This window comes from Cyprinus carpio, chromosome A9 (assembly GCF_018340385.1).
Source record: "Cyprinus carpio isolate SPL01 chromosome A9, ASM1834038v1, whole genome shotgun sequence".
NCBI classification, from domain to species: domain Eukaryota; kingdom Metazoa; phylum Chordata; class Actinopteri; order Cypriniformes; family Cyprinidae; genus Cyprinus; species Cyprinus carpio.
This window is the reverse complement of record NC_056580.1, coordinates 24,594,366-24,608,256: the sequence shown is the minus strand read 5'-3', so window position 1 is coordinate 24,608,256 and position 13,891 is coordinate 24,594,366. Positions and strand designations below refer to the sequence as shown.

General features: G+C 36.0%; 1 pseudogene; it reads right to left on the bottom strand.

Moving 5' to 3' along the window:
* The window catches only part of LOC109104137, a 58,932-nt pseudogene continuing 45,041 nt past the window's right edge, over positions 1 to 13,891 (bottom strand).

Sequence of the window (13,891 nt, the reverse complement as noted above, 5' to 3'; positions counted from 1 at the left end):
TGCATTTGACCTGATGTTTATTCATGTTATGGAAGATACATTGTCATTTCCAAAAAATCCAAAACATATAAAACCGGTTAAGGGAGAGGAGGGGGGGGGAAACAACTAATAAACATTCAATAAATATGTAAGAATGTTTATTATAGCTCACAGACAGGTACAATGGAGTGTCAATGCCACAAGGCATCATGAAAGTTAGTTAAAAAATTATACTATGCTTTGTACAGACAACACTAGGTTGCTTTTAGAACATGTAGTTATGCACAATTCTGCCGTTTCAATCCAGATGAGATGCTGTTATATCCATTAATTTGGCAAGTATGTCAAAGAAACACAAAATGTAATGAAAATAAATGCAAATTCACAGGGAGGGAGAGAGAGAGAGAGAGAGAGAGAAGCACGCAGTAACCCACACTAGAACAACATCAAAAAAGAATCACGGTTTCATAGAGGCATCTGTTATCGTAACAAGCATTTAGCATGATGTAGAGTTTTTAATAATTCACCCTTGCCCTCCCCCCATGTCCCAACACACACAATAACTATTTCATGTGTTTGTTTCCATGTTTAACCATTGCAAATTAAAACACAAACCAAAAAAAAAAAAAAAAAAAATATTCAAAATTATACTTAGTGTCACTAGTCCCTGGGATCAAACTTGATCACTGTAAGTGGTCGATAAACAAATATTTTTTTTTTCTTTATTCAGTGTCAAAAGTTTTGATCCCCATCAAAAGTCTTGAACGGGTAAGACTATAACATTGGAGAATCCTACAGAGGAATATGGAATGAGGGCTGAAGTATCCGCGGCTCGAGTGCTCGGGAACTCTTATGCAGAAGAAGACACAGACTGCTTGTAGACGGCGTGGTAGGCGTTCCGGAGCAGGACGTACGGGAAGCAGGATTCCAAGAGGTCCATGGTGAGGAATGGTGATTCTTGAACGATCTAGCCAAAAACAATCACGTTCAGAACAGATGTCAGGGTGATGGGATTGGGATGTTCTGCTGCAGCTGACACACGTGGGCTCATGCAGATTGCGCTTCAAAGAGTGAAAAATGCCATGGACAAATACCCCTCAAAGCCTTACAGATCAAAAGAGCTGCGTGACTCTCAAACACAAACAACAGAAACAGTCCTTAGCACATTTTCCCAGTCATCAGAACAAAACGATGGAAATATGGAGAAATCGTGCGCAACCAAAGCAGTTGGTTTGGTTCTTTTAAGTATTTTCCCCATTGATTTTCTCCATAGGGATTTCAAAACATTCTTCAGTTCTAAACACTGAACCAATCTGAGAGCAATTAAATTCTCACAGCATTTGGTTTAAAGTAACAAAGTATATGAAAAAAGATGAATTAATATCTATTCTAAGGAAATTAACTACTCATGAAACAATGTGACGTTACTGACTTTCAGTCCATTGCGAAGCATAAAAATATATAGATATTTTTTTTTTTTTGGCAAGATTTTATATATATATATATATATATATATATATATATATATATATATATATATATATATATATATATATATATATATATATATATATATATAAAATCTTACCAAAAAAAAAAATATATATATATATTTATGCTTCGCAATGACTGAAGTCAGTAACGTTTTATTTATATATATTTTATAAAATCTATTTTATATATATATATCTTATGCTCACCAAGGCTGCATTTATTTAAAAATACAGTCAAAAGAATTATTATTTATGTATTGTGAAATATTATTCTCTATTTAATATATGTTTTAAAATGTAATTTATTCCTGTGATGCAAAGCTGTATTTTCAGCATCATCACTCCAGTCTTCAGAGTCACATGATCCTTTAGAAGATCATACCAATATTCTGATTAGGTGAAACATTTCTTATTATTCAATGTTGAAAACAGTTTTTGCTGCTTAATATTTTGTTGTGGAAATCCTGAAACATATTTTCCAGGATTCTTTGATGAAATAAGCATTTTATTTAAAATGAAAATCTTTTTCCCCCAAATGTATTTTGTTTGAACATGTATTGGGAAGAAGACTTAATCACATCATTCATCAGGCTGTGATTTCTGTTTTTTTATGGTAACAATAACTGATAAGTGGACAGCCTTTTACTTCTGTAAAATTCACTGTGATCTCAAATCTTCTAAAAAGTGAAATAAAAAAAACTAATAATTATTCAAATAAAATATATATATATTAAATTGCCAAATATTTTTTTCTTTTTCAGTATATATCACATAATTAAAAACCTCATAGCACATAATCATGAAGAATAGACTTGATTTTGAATTTTGTCTCGTAATGGAGGAGTGGATTCACTCACCATGTCCAGGAGCAGGTAAACAGACTCCCTGTTCCGTGTAGTGGTTTTATCCGTCTCCTGTCCAATCTTCAGCAGGCTGGAGGAGGCGAGCTGTGGGAGAGAATTACAGGGTTTTATTAAGCTGCAAATTCCCACAGAGAGAGTTGCACAAATTGAGTGTTTATTGTTGACATGTTAACGTAAATGGCATGTTGTGTATTAAAAGTATTGGAAATTAAAAGCTTTAAGCCTGGAATTAGGACAATTACTACTAATAGTTACATACCGGCGAGGAACTCTTTGAGGCGATCCTCTATGCTGCCCTTGTGGATAGTGAACAGAGCAGCAGCAATCTGGTTTATCGCTTTAGCCAGACAGTGAATGTTGTTGCAGTGACCTTAAAAGATTTAGAGAAAGTTAACACACACACACACACACACACGCGATAAATGCCACGCACATTAAAACGCGGCGTTCCAGCGGACCGCAGTTCAAACAGCACAGATGTAATCTGATTTCATTCGCAGCGGTTCAGCGCGAGACTGAAATGTAAAAATTGGTACCTTCTATTGCGGGACTGTACTGTGACATCACATTGCTGGCTAGGGTTGGCATGGAAACGGCCACGAAGACCATCAACAGGCAGGCGATCTTGTACTCCTCCTCTGGGCTAATATTTTCTGTTACAAACAGAGAATTGAGTACATTAGTTTTTTACTTTAGGTAGCTCAGAGAAATACTAATGTGTTGCCATTGTGAGATGGCAGGGAAATTGCATTTCTCTCTCTGGACAGTGTCCGGAAATCTGTGCAAAGAGCCAAGAAAAACGGCACTAGTGTCCAAAAATTAACTCTTATTTATGTTATTAGTGCAACAGCATTTGGGAGTGATTCAATTAAGTCTAGTTTGAGTTGACTCGCTATTTAGATAGCAAACAGAAGACGTTTGGATTTAACCATCAGGGGAACAGAACAAAAACATCAGTGCTGGCCAAGAGGCCCAGGAGGGTCTGGGCTGCTCTGAGAAAATGAAAGCTGTTCACCGGAGAGCTTTGCTCAGTTCTGGAGAACTGCTATGTGGAATGAGATATGTTTAGGTGCACAAGGCTCTTCTCAGGAAGCTGATTCCTCGAACGGGCTCTAATGCCAGATGAGGGTATGATAAGCATTGCTGGACAAATGCATCTGAAAACAGCTGTGCGAGGGAAGCTACTTTGAAACAAACTTTGCAAACTACAAAGATGCACATTATTCAAGTAGTGGTTACTCTTTACAGTAAGGTTACAAAATGTTAAGAATTGTGCGATATAGTGCAATTTTACATACACTACCATTTACAAATTTTTCAGTCTGTAAGATTTTTTTTTAAATGTTTTTGAAACAAAAATACTTTTTTGTAAGAGATTTATATTCTGATGTTATTTGATAAAAAATACAGTACAAATATTGTGAAATATTACTGCAGTTTAAAAATGCAGTTTTCTATTTTAATATATTTTAAAATGTATTCTTGTAATGGTGTTGCTGAATTTTCAGCATGTTGAAAACAGTTCCCTTATTTCTGTGGACATTTTCAGGATTCTTTAAAGAATGAAACGTTCAAAAGTACAGCATTTATTCAAAATATAAATATTTTAATTACATTATAACGTTTTTTTTTTTTTTAGCAATTTAATGCATCCTTGTATCAATTCTTTCTTTCAAAAAAAAAACTCTTGGCGCCACGTTTGAATAATAGTGTAAACGAATACATTTATAACATCATGTTTTTAAAAAATAAAAATAGTTAATTTATGAGGAACAAAACTCCATAGTTATAAATTACATAAAATAAAAACACTTTATATAACTGAGCATAATATAAAAAATATTGTGATAAAACAGTAGTATTTAACTAAAAATTTCCAATAAACGATAATGTAAAATGCCTTGCATAGACTTGAATGAATCAGTGACTCTTTTTGAACCAGTTAACTGGAACAACCTGTCTGAATGAACTGATTCATTAAAATTAAGTTTGTTTGATTAATGCCTCAGTTTGCATGTCTGTAAAACTGCATTGTAATACAGAGCCCAAAAAAATAAAAAAATGCTTGCAGCATTTATAAATCAAGTAGCATTATTTTGTCACATAACATGGTTACAAAAATTTGTTGTTACTGGCAATGCTATTTCGAAGAAAACCAAGTTCCTATTACACTACTAAAAAGTTAGTAGTGTCGCTTTTAGTTAGCTACTCTTCAACACCGAAAATGACACTCATGAGAAACTAAAGTGCAGATCTGCTATGCACAGATATTTGTATTATTTTTAACTCTGGAGGTTGTGGTCAAGATAGGCCTGGCCATGTGAGGTTTTAAACTTTCTCACAGAAATAATAAGACATGGTAAACTGATACTGTGACTGAAGTGACCATGGGTGTGGATGTAATGCATGTTTCTGAGTGTGTATTTATAGTGTGAGGTTACACCATAATCACAGTGCAAGTGAGCATCCTAACACTGCAGTACTTGATCAGATTAGACCTGAAATAAACCATGTGATTCCACTTAACCTTTCAACACAAACCAAACCTATTTTACAGCCAGCTAGCTTGCATCGAAGGTCTTAATACAGGGATTTCTGGTAAATCATTTGGCATGAAATGGTCTTTAGATTTGAGCACCAAAGGCACTCTGGAAAAAGAATTCCTGTTCAGCTTTTCTTTTCAACTACGTGCACACCGACGTCAAACTTTGTTAACTACCTATTTTGTAGCAAACACTGATAAAAGGTGATTTCCCAAAGTGGACACTCTGCGTTTTAACAAATCTAGAGCAAAAACACCTGATGCATATCGACATAATCTGCACTTTCTTAAGAGGCCAAAACCAAAGCACTTCCAGTTACAGCATTTTATTTTCCTCTGAAAGGGAAAAAACTGGGCCAGTTTATATTTTGATGCCAAAAATTTACATCTGGTTTGAAATGGCCTGATGTGCAATACCATTTTGAATGGTCTGAAATAACCTACCAGACTTCTGGGAAGACAAAGCCACTACCAGAGCAGGGTCGATTTCACAGGGCAGGCCTGCAGCAGAAGACAGCTCGTACACGTTCATGGCGACCTGAGAAAAGGGAGAATTTCAGGTCCGGCGGCCCGTCGTTACTGCTGACGGCAAGTCTGAACGTCACCTACCTTCATGTCAGTTTCACGAGGAATGTGGTCTTTGAAGTCTTCCCACAGAGCTCACAAGGAAGGGAATGTGGCAGGAAACCGCACCTGGAGAAAAGGATAAATCTGTGATTAGATCTCATTTGGCCTACAACATCTTCAAACTAAGAACAGTAACCAAACTCAGAATAGTTTACTCAACCTCAACTTTTTCATTCCAATGCTGTATTATATTATTCTCTCCTTCAAACACAAAAATCAGAAGGATGTCTTAGCCGCCCTTTTCCTTAAAAATAAAATGGACAGTGATTTACAGGACCAAGCTTCAATAAGCACAAAAAAACCTACATAATTAGTCTATAAGTGCCTCACTGGTTCTCACTTCCAGTCCTGGGGACCCCCTGCTCTACACATTTTGCATGTTCTTTCACACTGATGCACTATTCAACTTGTCCATGTGACACGTGACAACCTAACCCGAAGTATCTTCAGGTGACACATTTGAAAAGTTTCATTTTTAGTATTATTTATATCATATCACAGTATTTAACAACTTGCATAGCGTTTTATTTTTCTATTTTCAGTTTTACTTTTAAATTAGAGTTTATGTGCTGCTAGCCTTTTTATTAGTTTTTATATTTTATTTATACATTTTGACTTACCGTGTCAAGAAAAAAGATTTTTCCTAATATTGTTTGTTTTAGATATAACAACAGATTTTAAATATATGAGAAGCAAAAAGTAGTACATCTGAGAGCTGCAGAAAGCTCTGTCATTTCACGACTCAGAAGATTCGTATTATGGTGCCACAATGTAATCTAGACCCTCTTATTTGGTGCTTTTTTGGGTTTGGCAGTATCAAATGATCCCCTGTGTTATTTACTGTAAATAAACCAAGAAAAAAGCTTGGAAAATCAGTGTTCAACAAAAAACGTTGGGGGCTTTGAAATTCTACATAACAGCGTTATGCATTTCATGGAAAGAAGAGAACAGCTAATAGCAGGATTTCCAATGAGCAAGATTATTTTAAAACAGCCTTGATACTAATTCTGTTGGGCGGCGCCTATCACAAGAATAGTGCAAGTTGTTCAGCTTGATAGACCCGCGATACGAGACAAGTGTACAGAAACTTTCATATAAATACATGAGAGTATGTGGAGCATGGAGACGATTTCGATATTCCACGCCAGGGGGGCGCTGTGAGTCCGGGTGCCACAACCCGGGTCCAGCCTGCGCGCCGAAATGAAGACAAGCCAGGTTCCAAGTAACTTCCAATTTCAGCATTTCTGGTATGTTATACTCCTGGAGTCTAGGGTATTTTGGGGCCGTGAGAAGTGTGTCATGACTGACCACATTTGTGCTTTTTTCAGTTTCTTAGATTCCTAGCTAATAGGCTGAAGTCTAAATTCTACTGTAATCAGGTAACAGACAGGCCATAATAATAGCTCTTAGCAGCAGTATGGTACATGATTGTGTTTTGAGAAAAAAAATGTTGCGTGGTAGGAAAAAACATAAAAATGTAAATCAGCTTGAATTAAAGGGCTTCTAAACACATACGAAAATTGAGTTGCACAGGAAATTGAACAATGTGGAGCTTGTAGCCTAGATATTCTTTTTTTTCTAATCCATGTGAAAAATCAGCGTGTGATTCTTGTCTTTTTACAGAAAACAATATACTGATTAATTTTTAAGACAGTTTTGTTGTGGGCTCTCGAAAACCTATGTCAATATGCGACCACTTGACGTCAGACATAGAAATCCGATAAAACCTGAGAGAGTGACAAAGGCCTGCATAAGAGGACTGCATTTAGTATTGTCTAGCCTCTGGTGATCAAACGATCTATGTTCCGTCTGATGAGTTCACAAGAAAGAATGTGAGGACAACTATAAATCCAATATGCCATTTCATCTTTTGTAAGATACGGTCCTATTATTAGGCGACAGCACTTATCCCACAAAAGAATGCGCAATAACTCAATGCTGGAGTGCAGTTAAACAGTTTATTAGGTTTTAAATCAAAGCGACTTTCACAACATGATTTTTTTGCATTCATTCCATCCAGTCACACAGTGTTCTCGAAATCCTTTTGATCCTCAAACATTTCTTACGGAAAACAAACAGTTTATCCTGGTATGCATTTATCCTTCATCATCATTATTATTCTTATTATTATTATTACTGTATTATGATTATAATGTGTGTCCTTGCTGAATAAAGTTCTTAACTGTTTTTAGGTTTTTTTTAGGGGGGATAAATTGAAAAGAACAGCAATGATTGTTAATTGTTACAGTTACACTTTAATAATTACATTTATATTATTTTCCAGTAAGTTTTGATGGTATTAGTGCGTATTTGCTTATAGAGTGCTTCCATATGTTCCGGCCTTATTCAAACGTGATTTACATGTAGCGTCGGAACTTCCACGTTGTGGACCATCAAGTCTTTGGAAGGGCGTCTAAATGTAAGATGTTACACGTTATGTGAAAACTAGGTACAAGTATATAAATGAATCTGGAAGCAGACGTACTCATGTTTCTGAACTCTGTGAGATAAGCTGCTTCATTCTTTTTTCTGAGGACAATCCAAAATCTCAAATCTCAACAAAATCACATTTTTGGCGGGGTGATTTTGATTATGGTTATTCCTCTCATCGCGAAGCAAACAGTAAACATAACTAATTTCTGACACAGACAATAAAGTGCGTTGTTTCTGTGGTGGAGAAACATTCAAAAGCCGCGCGCTCAGTGAAACATTGAATCCAAACTGACTGAGCCCGGGGGGGGGGCGGGGCGTGGTCGCATTAGAAGATATGACGTGAGGACGTGAAAAACGGACATCGCGTCATTTGAGCTCTATGCGGGAAAACCTTATCACAGTTATAACGTTGTTTTCAGACAGCACTTGTGCCAGTTTAAAAGTAGACCCTGTCGGCTAATATAGATATCTCTCTCATCGACTCTCGTGGACACCATTCAGTTGTTATCGTCCTTTCAGAACCATTTGATATGAAGACAGCCGCAGACAAAGGCTGCATGACAGCAACATCACTTGTTGTATGCTTATTTTATAGGTGCACACAGTTTTGTTGGTGGTTATTGCCCTCTGTATAACAAAAAAAAAGTACGGAACCTGTTGCAGATTCCATTGATGTAAAAAACTTGATATATGTCATACTTTTTTTTGAAAAACTGAAAGGTTAATTTAGTCTTTTCGGGGTTATCAGAGTAAATACCCCCAAAAGTAGATACGAGTAACCGACTGTGTAAGGGTTAAGGCAAACAAAACACACCCGGAGAGGTTTACGGACAAAATAAAAAAAATATAAGACATAATGCGTTCCAGTTTGACTCCACAAGTCTTCGCCCCTTCGGCTTGAGCCAACTATAGCTGCAAGCAGTCGGTGGCGGGCCGTCAAGCCACAGCGCCAAAGCAACCCTGTGGGCAGTCTAGGTGAAACTGTGCCCCCGCGGGCACAGCATTTACATGTAATTTGTTCCCCTGTTTGCTATTTCACATTCCTGTCACTGAAGCGTTGTGGCCAAAGACACAGAAGGTAACTGAAACAATGCGGTTTAAGTCCAAGGTGATTATTAGGGGTCCAAGCACAATGGTTTGTGTAGATGATGCAGTTAAACAATGGACGTGTCTCTTTTCAAGTAAATTATTATACGCACAACATGAAAATAGATAACAAATATAGTGTCCCTTCTTCACTTTTTCAGTAATGCGTGATAACTTGAGAAATATGTTGTCAATACTATTAAAATAAGATAAAAACGTAATGGTATTTCGGAGATGATAGTTTTTGCATAATTACTATATTGGGCTTTATTAAAGTTTATGAAAAAAGAATGAATGTATATGCATTTTTGATTTATTTACATAAATGAAACATTTTCAAGTCTTTGAACAGATCTGGAAGTATTTGCTGTCCTGTGTCGCCATCGAGTGGACAACATTAGCATTGTGCCCTTCATTTTTTGAACAACATTATGAAAGGGGCCAATATTTTTTGATTGATTATAAATATTTAATGATTAGTTTACTGATAATATACCCCACATTAAAATCGAATTTACTGATTCTGTATCTTATTTCATGCTTAATCATGAGTTTAATTTTCAACTTACATTTTTAAGCAGTGTTGAGTGATTACTATGTGAGTTGCTAAAATTTTTTTGTTTTTTACAATTATAATACATAAACTATATAATGATGAAAAATACAACAGTTATTGTTTTTCATAATATTTACTATTGACAATCGTTATTCTGTATTGTAAAGAAGAAGGTTTTTATGACAACAAAAAATGGTCATTACTAAAAATTAAACACTAATTTAATTCATAGTTTTATTTTTCTATAGGTTAAGAACCTTTTCGTAAATATGGCTGTTTTCCCAGTTTTATTTTTTGTTTTTTTGTTTTTTTTTTTTTTTTTTTTTTTTTTTTTTTTTTTTAGGATTTACATTTAAAAAAAATGAGCCTACTTCAAACATTTTAAGCAGCTTGAACAAAACCTGTTAATATTTATTATAGACCACTGTAACTGTCTATTATCGAAAAAAAAACAAATTTTTATTATGAAAATAAAAGTGTGTACACCAGTTAAACTGGACGATAAAGAAATTGCTAACAATAGTTTAATAGAGCATGTTTTAGGTTTATAAGTGTTTAGATGCAGAAATTTAATTTAATTAAATAACTATAGATTAATTCTTGTTAGAGCAAAAAAAAAAAAAAATAATAATAATAATAATAATAAAAATACAATGAATACATACAAAAAAAGCAGCCAAGACGAATGATTTTCTGTTTTTTATAGATTAAAATTAAAGACAGAAAGCAGCTGGTAAATGCAGTCACTTTAATATTCAAGTCCAGTATCATGATACACTTCAGATTTATTTCTCAACTGTTTATGTTCACGTGACTTTTTTCGTTTATATTCGCCAAGCTATTATGTATTTTGAAATAACCTTGTTCTTGATTTGTTCGTTCTTGCCAGAATCAGCGTCCTCTGGAGCTCGAGAGATCGATGTTATTCTGCCCTTAGACAGTCTCGCGCTGTCAAATAGTCTTTCAATTTTCACAATCAAACAGCTCACAAATACCTGAATTTAGCTCTTGTTGTGTTCTAATGGGTGGATTGTGTGCATTCGCGGTAATATTTTATTTTTAAAAAGCTCTTAAAACTATAAAAATGCTTTTATTGTGAGCTCGTGAGACTGCACGCGCTGCTGATGCAGCGGTGATTTCTCTCTGGTCTTTCTCACTGTTCTGGCCAGACATCAATTATTAATGAGATCTGAGCGGGTAATAATAACATATGTTGGTTCAGCTTGTCAGTGTGAATTAAATGTGTATTTATTTGTCCGTTCTCGCCGAAAAACCATCACCGTGTTCTGGAGCGCAGAGCAATCGATGTGATGTTCAGCCCTTGGCTTAGACAAAGAAAATCTCACAAGCACTCATAAACACTCATTTTCATCTCTATAATATGTTCTTCTAATTGTTTTTTGTTGATTCGCCGCTGTGTTTTAATGTAAAAGGCTGTAGTTTCTGTATGTACACTTTTTTTTCCCTTCAAGTGTTCAGACGTCTCGCGCTGTCAGACAGGCTGCAGCAAATATTTCATTTTAACATGTTAACAGCTCACAAACATCTGAATTTAGCTCTTGGTGTGTTCTAATTGGCGGATTGTGTGCAATCGCCGTAATATTTTATTTTTAAAAGGTCTTAAACAAGAATAAACTCGTTTGTTGTGAGCTCGTTGAGACTGCACGCGCTGTTCGGAGCGGTGACATATCTCTCGTCTATCTCTCTGTTCTCTGTCGCCAGACATCAATTATTAATAAGCCCTGACCCGCTAATAATAAGATATGTTGGTTTAGCTTGTCAGTGTGAATTAAATTGATTTATTTAGTTGTATTTCTAACCGATTTAAAAATGTGAAACTAAGCGAGACTCCTCCCTCTCAGTCCCGGGAATTGCTCCTGTAGAGGCGCATTTTCTCTTAGACAATGAAAGTCTCAGCACACATACACTCCTCACACAGAGCCAAAAATCCATATTCAAATCAAAATAGCCGACTTCCTGTTGGTCGTAGCTAATGACTGTAAATTAGAAAGTTGTCCGTCTTAAAAAGAACAATATATGTACCGAGTTTGGTGTCTGTAGCTAAAACTAAGCCCCCCACTTTTGACAAAAGGTGGCGCTATAGAGTGCCTCCTCCACGCCCTTTTATGACCTTTTGCCAGTGTCTAGCTATCATTAATACTGATATGTGTCCTGAGTTTCATGAAATTCTAAGCATGTTATCTGCCTCAAAATCAGAATATATTATACAGAAAAATATTCCAGTTTGATATGTTGCCATGGCAACACTATATTAGATATCAATATCCCCTCAACAGTTTTACACGGGCCGTGTTTTGTCAATATTCTGATGAAGTTTGAAGCAAATTGAGTAAAAATAAGATGCTGAATTCAAAGCATTTTGAAAATGACACACTTCCTGCTGCCAGTTGGTGGCGCTATAATTTTGACTCCTAATAGTCACATATATGCGATCGGCATCATACAACGAACAAATTGATGAAGTTTAATTAAAATCAGGAAATGTATGTGGATGTTATTAGACACTTCCTGTTTCTCATTTCTCGCCATAATTTCAACGCCTCGCCACGAGCAAACCATTCGAGATATCAAAAATCCCCTGGCAATTTTGCATCCCCAATGTCTTGAGATCATGTTGACCAAGATTTGGTGGCAATCGGGTAAAAAAACCTATGACAAGTATATCAAATTCCAGAGCATGCACTTTTTACATAGCTCTAAATAGCTGACTTCCTGTTGGGCGGAGCCTATGACATGCAATACGAAAAGTTGTTCGGCACAATGAGATCTATATGTGTACTGAGTTTCATATGAATACGTGCAAGTATGTTTGAACTATACATCAACATTTCTGACTGTGTTCCAGGGGGCGCCGTAGAGCCCCTGTGCCACGCCCAGGTCTCAGCCTCTGCAGCCTCCTAATGGCCACAGATTCTAAGGTTTGTGCAAATTTTCAAGAGTTTTTGAGCATGTTAAGGGCCCCAAAAGCCCCCACAACTTTGACGAAAAATAAGAATACTAAACCCTAAATAGCCAACTTCCTGTTGGGCGGAGCCTATGACATGCAGTACGAAAGTTGTTTGGCTTGATGAGATCTATATGTGTACCGAGTTTCATACGTCTACGTGCAAGTATGTATGATATATGGCCCTCCATATTCCAGGGGGCGCTGTAGAGCCCCTGTGCCACGCCCGTGTATCAATCTCTGCCCGGCCCTAATGGCCGCAGGTTCCAATGTGTGTGCCAATTTTCAAGAGTTTTCGAGTATGTTAAGGGCCCCAAAAGCCCCCGAGACGTTGGAAAAAAATAATAATAATAATAATAAATATAGCTGCAAGCAGCGATGGCGGGCTCAAGCCATCAGCGCAAACGCCACCCCGGTGGCATCAGGTAAACTGTGCCCAGCGGGCACATGCATTTACAGTAATCCTCTGGCACTCAGGTTTTAAGGGATACGGCAATTAACGGGTTAATCCAAAGCATCAAGACTTTGAAATCACATAAACAGAACAATATTCATTAAGAAAGTGAAATTAAATGATTAATAAACTATTTATTCGAACCCTTGCTATTTTCTATTCTAATAAGAGTCTTGGCTGTGGAACACCTGTAATAGAGTTGGCTACCTGGATGCAAATAAAGTCATGCCTTTTATTTGTTCCCCTGTTTGCTATTTCACATTCCTGTCACTGAAGCGTTGTGGCCAAAGACACAGAAGGTAACTGAAACAATGTGGTTTAAGTCCAGGTGATCATAAGGGGTCCAAGCACAATGGTTTGTGCAGATGATGCAGTTAAACAATGGACGTGTCTCTTTTCAAGTAAATTATTATACGCACAACATGAAAATAGATAACAAATATAGTGTCCCTTCTTCACTTTTTCAGTAATGCGTGATAACTTTAGAAATATGTTGTCAATACTATTAAAATAAGATAAAAACGTAATGGTATTTCGGAGATGATAGTTTTTGCATAATTACTATATTGGGCTTTATTAAAGTTTATAAAAAAAAGAATGAATGTATATGCAGTTTTGATTTATTTACATGAATGAAACATTTTCAAGTCTTTGAACAGATCTTGAAGTATTTGCTGTCCTTTGGCGCCATCGAGTGGACAACATTAGCATTGTGCCCTTCATTTTTGAACAACATTATGAAAGGGGCCAATATTTTTTGATTGATTATAAATATTTAATGATTAGTTTACTGATAATATACCCACATTAAAATCGAATTCACTGATTCTGTATCTTATTTCATGCTTAATCATGAGTTTAATTTTCAACTTACATTTTTAAGCAGTCTTGAA